Consider the following 10,996-nt stretch of genomic DNA (forward strand, 5'->3'; position numbering starts at 1 on the left):
TTATTATTTTAACAGTTTTATGTTTTTTTCTTTTTCTTTTTTTGGTTGAGATAAACAGTCTTATGCTATTTACAAGGCATAAGTCTAATTGTCGAACTCTTTATTTTTATTTTTATTTTTTTGGGTTACTTTGCTTTATTACATTTTTAATGCGGTCCTTTAAAAATAAAAAAAAAATAAAAAAATATTTTGTTGCAGTGTGGAATATACCAAGTTACTCACTTCCCATTCCCAATTAATAAAAAGGTGAAAACGTATAGCTAGCAGCCAAGCGTCGTGCATCCTTTTTAGTGCGGTAGTCACTCTACAAGTATAAGTATTTGTGGGGTGTGAGGGGCAAGGGACTGGGTTCAAGTCTCCAGAAGAGAGTTTCACACATATATATACAAAAATTAAGCTAGAGTATAAATTTTATCTTGTAAATAAATAAATAAATAGAAAAGCAGCTAGGCACATCCACAACTTCAAATTATGATAATAATTTTGTTTATGGCGAGGATAACATAGTAATAAAAAAAAAAGTAAGATCTTTCATCATTAGAGAGTGAATATCTCTATTTTGAGATGCATAAAAATAAAAATAAAAAGATTGAGATGAAAGGAGTATCAAGTTTACTTAAGCAATGGATTTGGATTACATTTTACTTTTTATATCATGATTAGTATCTATTTTTTTACTATTAAATGTCAACTTCATCATGTTTCTTTTCAAGACTTTATACGTTTCACTTTATTTTACTCATATTCTTTATATCGAGACGTTGCTCTTCCCCTTGAAGTCCTGGAATGTCGAGGATAGGGTCATCCTCGGCTGCTCCACTCGACACTTTGGCCTTTCCCCATTCGTCCTCGGCAAATACCCTCCTCGGCACGGGCCCCGGGCCCTAATAGAGCGTGGGCCGGATCATAAGTTCCCTGACCCCACATATCATATAGTAAATAATATTCGATTGATACAAAATTTGACATGTGTATTAAAAGCATAAATGACATACAATTCAACGATTAAATTATCAAAATATGCAGTAATATTTTATTTTATTGAGTAAGGCTACAACCAATTTTGTAACTAAATTTTGTCTAATTAAAAAATTATCGAAAAAAATTTGAATATTTTACAAACATATTACATGAATTAAAAAAAGAAGATGATATTGTTAATATTTTTAAATTTAAGATAAATTTTGTTATTTATTTTATATTATTTTAATAGTATATCATAATAATTCTTTTAGTAATCAAAGTTGGCAATACAAGTCATACTTGCATGATGTGTCTTGAGTTGTATAGCATAATTTTTCCATGACTTTTTTTTTTCTTTTGAAAATTCGTATGGCTCGTTATAAATAGATTAAAATCGGTAATATAGTTTAAATTTTTGGAAAATAATATTTTATTTCAAGAGTAAAAATTAAAAAAAATACATTTTTTTTTAATATGTATTAATTTACATCTATTATAATTTGGAATTACTACATTTTCTAATCACAAAAAATACCTAGGGGTATGATGAGTGTTATGCGTTTGTGGTTGAAATAATGTTTTTATCACAGCCCTAGGTATTTTTGTGATCGAAAAATATAGTAATTCTAAATTACAATGGATGTAAATTATTAATATTTACCAAAAAAAAAAAAAAAGTCTCTAAGCATACGTACGAGTGCGTGCTCAAAGGCTAGTATTCCGTAATTATCACACGCTTCTTAGAAGCTTTCTATTTTTTTAAGAGATTACTACATTTTGTAATCATAAAATACATATGATGAATATTGTGCGTTTGTGGGTGAAATAATTTTTTTTATCACAACTCTAGGTATTTTTACAGTTCTATCCTCAAGTTTTGTATGGTTGGGATTATTAATACTTATCATGTGCGTACTTAGAAACCCTTTTATTTTTTTTCCTAAAGGCTAATGATTTACATTCATTATAATTTGGAATTTCTACATTTTTCAATCACAAAAATAACTAGGGTGTGATGAGAATTATGCGAAAAAAATTATTTCACCCATAAATGCCTGAATCTCATCATACCCTGGGTATTTTTGTAATTGAAAAATGTAGAAATTCCGAATTATGATGAATGTAAATCATTAACCTTCAGACAAAAAAAAAAAATTCAATTGTTATTTTTATTTAGTTAATATTAATTAATTTTGACATCATCGTGGATGAACTATAATTTCAATTTACCATTCTTGTTATCATAACTATCAATTTTTGGAAAGTATATAAAAAAATGTGTGTGTTTTTGTGTTTTTGAAAACTTGAAATACCTACCAGGTTTAGAATAAATTAATTTAGTTCCCATATTTGTTGAACAAGTTGCGCGGTAGTCTGCTGGTTGCTTCTTATGTGGAACAACCCTTGTGCAAGGGTTCAACCCTCCTGGGCTGCGCTTATCATTTTTTAAAAATAAAAATAAACTAACCAAACGGAAAACTAACGAAAAAAAGAAGCAAACGGAAATTGAATTTCGGCAATCCAACTGACGAAATTTATGTCAGTTTCTCTCTCCACATTTTTCTTGAATTTCGGCAACATGGATACCGAAATACCAAAATTATATCAGATTTGTCAGTTTCTCTCTCTTCTTTTACTTGTATTTCGGCATCACCAATACCGAAAATTGCATCTCTCCTCATTTAGCTAAAAAACTTTGCACAGTATACATAAACCTAATAAACTCTAATTTTTACAATATTGTGCCAAAAAGACTCCAAGGAGACATGTTCTCTCGTATTCCCAGCAATGTTCATGGAGTCTTTTGGGTTAATATTGCAAAAACTGAAATTAATTTGCGTTATAGGTACTATTGAAACTTATTTGGGATTTTGAGGAGAGAGACTGAATTTCGGTATCACCGTTGCCGAAATTCAGCCAAAAGTATGAGAGAGAAGATGCAAAAGGAGGAAAGAGAAAATGTTGAATTTCGGCAACGTGGTTACCGAAATTCGTCTGCCCAGTTCTGCTGCCCAACCCTCTCTCCTATGTGCTCGTGTGTGGAGTGCCCAGGGGAAAAAAAAAAAAAAAAAAAAAAAGGCAATTGCGGTAATGCAATTGCCGAAATAGGGGAGAAAAAGATTTTTTTTTTTTTTTTTTTTGGTAATTGTCGCCATGGCCATGCCGAAAAAAAAAAAAAAAAAAAAAGTGGTTCCAAAATATCTGAAAGAGTAAAAAAAAGTAATGTCCACAATATTTTTACAACATTTTCACAATAAATCACATGTAATTAATTATTATTAGTTAAAAAAATTTGTGGCAAAGTAATTGTGGCAATAGGATTGCCGAAAATGTGAAAAAAAAAAAAAAAAAGAATTATGGCAATGGGATTGCCGAAAATGTGAGGAAAAGAAAAAAAAAGAAAAAAAAGAAAAAAAAAAAAGAGAATTGTGGCAATGGGATTGCCGAAAATGTGAGGAAAAGAAAAAAAAAAAAAAAAAAAAAAAAAAAAAAAAGAGAATTGTGGCAATGGGATTGCCGAAAATGTGAGGAAAAGAAAAAAAAAAAAAAAAAAAAAAAAAAAAGAGAATTGTGGCAATTGGATTGCCGAAAATGTGAGGAAAAGAAAAAAAAAAAAGAAAAAAAAAGAAAAAAAGAATTGTGGCAATGGGATTGCCGAAAATGTGAGGAAAAGAAAAAAAAAAAAAAAAAAAAAAAAAAAAAGAATTGTGGCAATGGGATTGCCGAAAATGTGAGGAAAAGAAAAAAAAAAAAAAATAGAATTGTGGCAATGGGATTGCCGAAAATGTGAGGAAAAGAAAAAAAAAAAAAAAAAAAAAAAAAAAAAAGAGAATTGTGGCAATTGGATTGCCGAAAATGTGAGGAAAAGAAAAAAAAAAAAAAAAAAATTGTGGCAATGGGATTGCCGAAAATGTGAGGAAAAGAAAAAAAAAAAAAAAAAAAAAGAATTGTGGCAATGGGATTGCCGAAAATGTGAGGAAAAGAAAAAAAAAAAAAAAAAAAAAAGAATTGTGGCAATGGGATTGCCGAAAATGTGAGGAAAAAAAAAAAAAAAAAAAAAAGAGAATTGTGGTAATGGGATTGCCGAAAATGTGAGGAAAAGAAAAAAAAAAAAAAAATTTGGCAATGGGATTGCCGAAAATGTGAGGAAAAGAAAAAAAAAAAAAAAAGTGGTTCCAAAATATCTAAAAGAGTAAAAAAAAAGTGTAATGTCCACAATATTTTTACAACATTTTCACAATAAATCATATGTAATTAATTATTATTAGTTAAAAAAATTTGTGGCAAAGTAATTGTGTCAATTGGATTGCCGAAAATGTGAAAAAAAAAAAAAAAAAAAAAAAAAAAAAAAAAAAAGAGAATTGTGGCAATGGGATTGCCGAAAATGTGAGGAAAAGAAAAAAAAAAAAAAAAAAAGAATTGTGGCAATGGGATTGCCGAAAATGTAAGAAAAAAAAAAAAAAAAAAGAGAATTGTGGCAATGGGATTGCCGAAAATGTGAGGAAAAGAAAAAAAAAAAAAAAGTGGTTCCAAAATATCTAAAAGAGTAAAAAAAAAGTGTAATGTCCACAATATTTTTACAACATTTTTACAATAAATCACATGTAATTAATTATTATTAGTTAAAAAAATTTGTGGCAAAGTAATTGTGGCACTTGGATTGCCGAAAATGTGAGGAAAAAAAAAAAAAAAAAGAGAATTGTGGCAATGGGATTGCCGAAAATGTGAGGACAAGAAAAAAAAAAAAAAAAAAAAAAAAAAAAAGAATTGTGGCAATGGGTTTGCCGAAAATGTGAGGAAAAAAAAAAAAAAAAAAAAAGAAGAAGAGAATTGTGGCAATGGGATTGCCGAAAATGTGAGGAAAAGAAAAAAAAAAAAAGAGAATTGTGGCAATGGGATTGCCGAAAATGTGAAAAAAAAAAAAAAAAAAAAAAACAGAATTGTGGCAATGGGTTTGCCGAAAATTTGAGGAAAAGAAAAAAAAAAAAAAAAAAAAAGAGAATTGTGGCAATGGGATTGCCGAAAATGTGAGGAAAAAAAAAAAAAAAAGAATTAGGCGAATTTTTTTTGGTAATTGTGGCAATGGTATTGCCGAAATAGATGAATTTTTTTTTGGGATAATTGTGGCAATGTCATTGCCGAAAATGGGGAGGGGAATAATGGAATGGAATTGTGGCAATGACATTGCTGAAATAGGAGAAAAAACATTTGTTCCCATTGCCGAAATAGAGGAGAGAGATATAAACAAAGTACGCATATTATTCTTTCAATATTTTTTTGACTGAACCAGTTTGGTTTGTCATGTTCTTTTAGAAATAGATAAGGATATATTCAAGTACCCTATCTGGTACATTGATTCTTATTCTAAAGTGCATGCTGTAAACAAAAACAAAAAGTACATAGATTCTTATAGAAGAAAAAAATGACTGATGTGCACGCTGTAAACAAAAAAAACAAAGAAAGTATATAGATTCTTACAATAGAAAAGAAAAAATAATTAATGTGCACACTGTGAACCAAAAAAAACAAAGAAAGTACATAGATTCTTACAAAATGACTGATGTGCACGCTGTAACATCATAACATATGGACCATATTGCACAAACTAACAATATGGTCCAACTCCTAAAAACATAATTAAAAAAAAAAAAAAAAAAAAAACAACAGTCCAACCAATCCACTGAAGTAGATTGAATACTTATGTTGGGTCATTTAGTTTAGCCACTAGTGGAGCCAGCCACAGTTCGAGTGGGGCATGTTCTTCTATTATGGCCTTCTTGCCTACAGAGACTGCACAATGGCCTTGGTTGATGCTCTGCCCCTTCGTCCATTTCATTTCGAAGCCAAGTTGTTCTTGGTCGACCTTTTTCACGGCGCAGCTTGACATTAGGATACAAGACCGGGAAATTAGGCTCATTCCAATGTACACTGTCTGGAACCATGCGAAATCTAGGTGCATAACAAGCAACTTGTTCTTCCAAATGGTAGCAACGGTCGATATATCGCATTGCAGAGATGCCTTGATATTTACACACAGCAATGACATGTGAGCATGGAATCTTATAAACCTGCCATTTTTGACAACTACAAGTGTTCTGCCTCAAATTTACCTCATGACGATGATTACCCCTATATGCAGAGTTAGGGTTTATTGGTGTTCTGACTTCAAACAAACCATCTTCATGACTGAACACAATAACTGAATGCTTTGGTGCCTTTTTTTCCCATTTATTGAATTTATTTTTTGCATAGGCCGTAATGCGTTCACCGGTAGTAACCTCTGCACATGCCTTAGTATACCGATCGGCAAAGTAGGCGACACAACGATAGTATGTAAGTTCAACTAATGCAGTTATGGGCAGATTTCTAGCACTCTTTAGAATTCCGTTGAAGCTTTCAGACAAGTTTGTGGTCATTGCCCCATAACGATGTCCACCATCGTATGCTAACGTCCACTTTTCCACTGGTATTTCCCTTAAATACTTCTCACCATCTGCACTTAATTGAGTAATTCTATCCCTAGTGATTTGATACTTTCGTAACTGATTCTCCATGCCTGCCCACATTACCATAGCCTTCAAGTTTTTATTCCCAATTTGTTGATTGAAATTGCTAGCCACATGGCGAAGGCAAAAACGATGATACCAACGTGTCGATTGACATATAGTCTGTATCGCTGCCATTATACCAGGATGACGATCAGATATGACACATAACCCTTCTCGATTAGTGACATTAATCTGAATACAACGCAAAAACCAATACCAGCTATCATCAGTTTCCTTCTCCACAATGGCAAAGGCAAGTGGAAAAAGTCTGTTGTCAACATCCCACGTTGATGCAATCAATAACGTACCTTTGTACTTACCATATAGGAAAGTTCCATCAATACTAATTACTGGCCTACAATGTTGAAAACCTTCAATTGATGGACCAAAAGCCCAGAACACTCTCTCGAATATCGCACAGCCTGGCATAGTAGCAGGTATTGTTCTCCAAATAACCCTGCTGCCCGGGTTTGAATCAGTCAAAGCTTTCAACCATTTTGGCAATAATTGGTAAGATTTGTCCCAATCACCAAACGCTCTACCAATTGCTTTCTCTTTTGCCTCCCACACCTTAAAATAAGAAGGCCTGTATTGGTACTTATTGTAAAGAGTCTGTTGAAGTGAAGCAATCTTTATGGTTGGATCATTTTTGACAACATCCCTCAACTCTTTCTCAATAACATGGGTGTCTAATTGCTCGTGATCTTGTGTGAGAGTGGACTCTGTACATGTGTGTGGACCATTGTATTTCCTAACCTCAAACAACCCATATGTAGCCCGGAAGCATGCTCGAAGACGCCAAGAACAATTTTTGCACCTTACAGACCAACATTCTGGATCTGACTCTCTTACACAAAATGTTTGGTTCCTCTTGATGTGATAGCGTTTAACAGCAGCTTGTAGTTCATCCTTATCGGCAAAAAGCAAGCCCACATAAAACTCTTGGGTAGGGTCCCAAATACTCTGAGTGGGATTTTCAAATGGTAAGGTTGGATCAATCATATTATCCCACGTGTTCTGTGAAAAGCTTAGTGATGAAGGTTGATGGACTGCCATAGTTGGACTGCTTTCATGATTACCTTCATTTAGAGGCTCTTGTTCATCTCCAATATCATCAAGGACCTCATCGTCATCAAGTTGGTCATCACTATCCATGGTCCGCATCCTTTCTGATAATGTATGGACCGCATTTTCAGTAGTAGCAGCTATGCGATGTGTATCATTGGGATCATTAGCAGCTCTCTGAGTGGCGGTTTGGTCATACTGAGTTTCAAACTCAAAACAAGTAGTCTCTTGTGTGACATGCTCAGTTGGATTATCATAGTCAGCATCACTGTTGTTCATTGGCCGAGAAGGAACATGTTGGTCCTCAATTGCAACATGGGTATATGGAGCATGATAGTCAGCACCGCCAATGTTGATTGGGGAATGACTCTGCACCTACAAATCCATATTGGCGGTCTAACATATCGAATATTGCATTGACACCATTATCATCTGCTACCAAAACTTGCTGGTAAGTCACAGGATGTGGATGACATTGAAATGGAAATCTATATCAAATAGTCAATTTTGAATCTTCTCTGTTTATATGAAGCGTGGATGCTACTCCATCACATAGATCTTCAAATGTAACACCCCGGCTTAATGGAAGCATAGAAGGAGGTGGCCCTTCGTAATAAACCCCATTTTCTCCATGTTTAATTATTCCACTGGAATGGATGAGAAAAATGAACAACTTTTCTGCCATCTACATTAAAACATAATAATAGTATTAATAAATTAACACAACACAACCATTACAATGCAATACAAGAAGGTAATCCATTAAAAATATTCACTGATAATAATAGTATTAAACATACGTGTATATTATAGGCTAACAAACTAAGTATTTCTTTAAGGAAATATACGTCAAATTTGATATTTAGGCAAGAATTCATTAATAAATAATGTAAAACATATCATACAAATCAGTTCATATTGCAAAACACATAATACAGAAACAAGATTTGCATGAACAAATAATTTAACAAAAACAAGATTTTCATGCTTAGCTATGCCCCTAAAACATATCAACATGAATATTATAAAAAGAAAAGTAACTACTTAAGAAATATAACTCACCTTCTAAGAGATAACGAACGGATAGATATTTGCAAGTGTTGTTACTTATAGTTGTTTGTAGAATATTTGGCACGCATGATTTGAAAATGGTTGGTAAAATTATGAGGGGAACAAGAGTGGAGAAGAAGGTTGATGGAATTTATAGGGGAAAAAGAGTAAAAAAGAAGAACTATGAAAATTTCTGTGACGTTAGTGCTGTTAAAATAGGATGCAAGTTTCATATCAGTTAAATTCAGTGACATTATAGGTACTTTTACCATAAAAGAATATGACAAACAAAACTCCTTCGGTCAAAAAAATACTGAAAGAATCTCTGCAATGCCACTGCAATGCCATTGTACTTGAATTTATCCTTATAGGGTACTTTTTTTTATATGCGTACTTTTTTTTATCTCTCTCTCCTCTATTTCGCAACAAAAAAAAAACTGAAAGAATCTCTGCAATGCCACAAATACTGAAAAGAATCTCTGCAATGTCATTGTACTTGAATCTATCCTTATAGGATACTTTTTTTCATATGCGTACTTTTTTTTATATCTCTCTCCTCTATTTCGGCAATGCCATTGCCACAAACCAAATGAGATAAGGAGTTGAAGTGATTGGTTGATTGACTCTTTGTTTTATTTTTTTTACTTTCTTTGCTTTTTTTTGTTCACAGCGTGCACGTAAGAATATATGTACTTTCTTTGTTTGTTTTTTTGTTTGTTTACAGCGTGCACATCAATCAATTTTTTTTCTTCTATATTGTAAAAATCTATGTACTTTCTTTGCTTTTTTGGGTTTACAGTGTACACATCAATCATTTTTTTCTTCGGTATTGTAAGAATCTATATACTTTATTGTTGTTTACAGTATGCACATCAATCATTTTTTTCTTCTATATTGTAAGAATCTACGTACTTTCTTTACTTTTTTTTGGTTTATAGTGTGCACATCAATCATTTTTTCTTTTCTATTGTAAGAATCTATATACTTTCTTTGTTTTTTTTTGTTTACAACGTGCACATCAGTCATTTTTTTTATTCTATAAGAATTTATGTACTTTTTTTTGCAACGTGCACTTTAGAATAAGAATCAATGTACGAGAGGCTGTGGAAGAGAGGCTGTGGAGAATAAGAATCTATGTACTTCTTTTTTGTCTTTGACACTTTTACGAGGGTTTGGAAGAGAGGCTGTGGAGATTGAAAATAAAAATGTACACCACAGTAGCCATCATGCAAAGGACAAAAGATTTCCCATTTATTGAAGTTTGACACTTTTTTTATTCCACCTATTATGCGCCTACAGTTATGGCTACACATAGATTCTATGTCGGATTAGGAATGGACAATTATAGTAAATAGATGTATGATTAGATTAATTGGGCACTAATTTCAAATGCGAAAAAATAAGTACACATTTCTTGTTTTCACAAAGGTCTTATGGTTAGTAGTATAATGTGCTATGTATACTATCTACGCATAATATTTTTTGCTACAATGATGCATAAATAATGATAATACTTTAATATATTTTTAATAAACAGTCATTTTACATTGTTTAGTGATTGCGACGTTGGGGTACATTCAATTTCTGCTGTGTTCCACAACATGGAGGATGCCTATTTTCTCGTTGTGGGTACCTTCGTGCTTGCACAGGACTTCTCCCCATGCGCCTCGGCTGTGTTCTAATATCAATCTCTGTTTGATAATTACCACAGTCGTCATCTTCATTATCTGAAGATACCTCCATATCTTGGCTATCTTCTGCATCTTCCCCACTGTCCTCATTTGAGGCATCTTCCTCAGAGTCTGTTACGGAAGCCTCTTCCTCGGAGTTTGGAGCACATGCCCATGTATTTTGTGGCGTGCAAAAATCACCAACATGAGGGGGTGGTTGGGAAGGTTGTGGTGTGCAGAAATCATAGTTGTCTTGGCTATCTTGGCCATAATTGTATTGCCCAGCATAAGATGGAGGTGGCGATGGGTGATAAGAGGAAGGTGTTGAATTAGGTTGGGGATAATGGTCATAACTAAACAAACCCTCCAATCCTTGTCCTATGGAAGTGGATGATCCAATCTGTTGATATAAATTCATGCAATACTCGTTCACATTAATTGGATTATACTCACTGAAGGTGGTTGGCTCATTACCAGCAAATGTTGATGGCCCAGCTTGGGTAGAGCTGTACATATTGTGTTGTGCGGAGGTGGATGGTCCAGCATCATCATTTCCACATTGTCCACGTTGTGCAGAGGTGGACGAGTGGGTTTCAGTATAGGTTTGCGGCTGTCTTCCTTGGCGCCTTTGTCGTCGCCCGAAGGTTGTCACCCTTTCAGTAGGGACGGAGGAAATATTTGCTTCCATTGACAACTTCA

Source organism: Quercus robur, chromosome 2 (genome assembly GCF_932294415.1).
Source record: "Quercus robur chromosome 2, dhQueRobu3.1, whole genome shotgun sequence".
NCBI lineage: Eukaryota > Viridiplantae > Streptophyta > Magnoliopsida > Fagales > Fagaceae > Quercus > Quercus robur.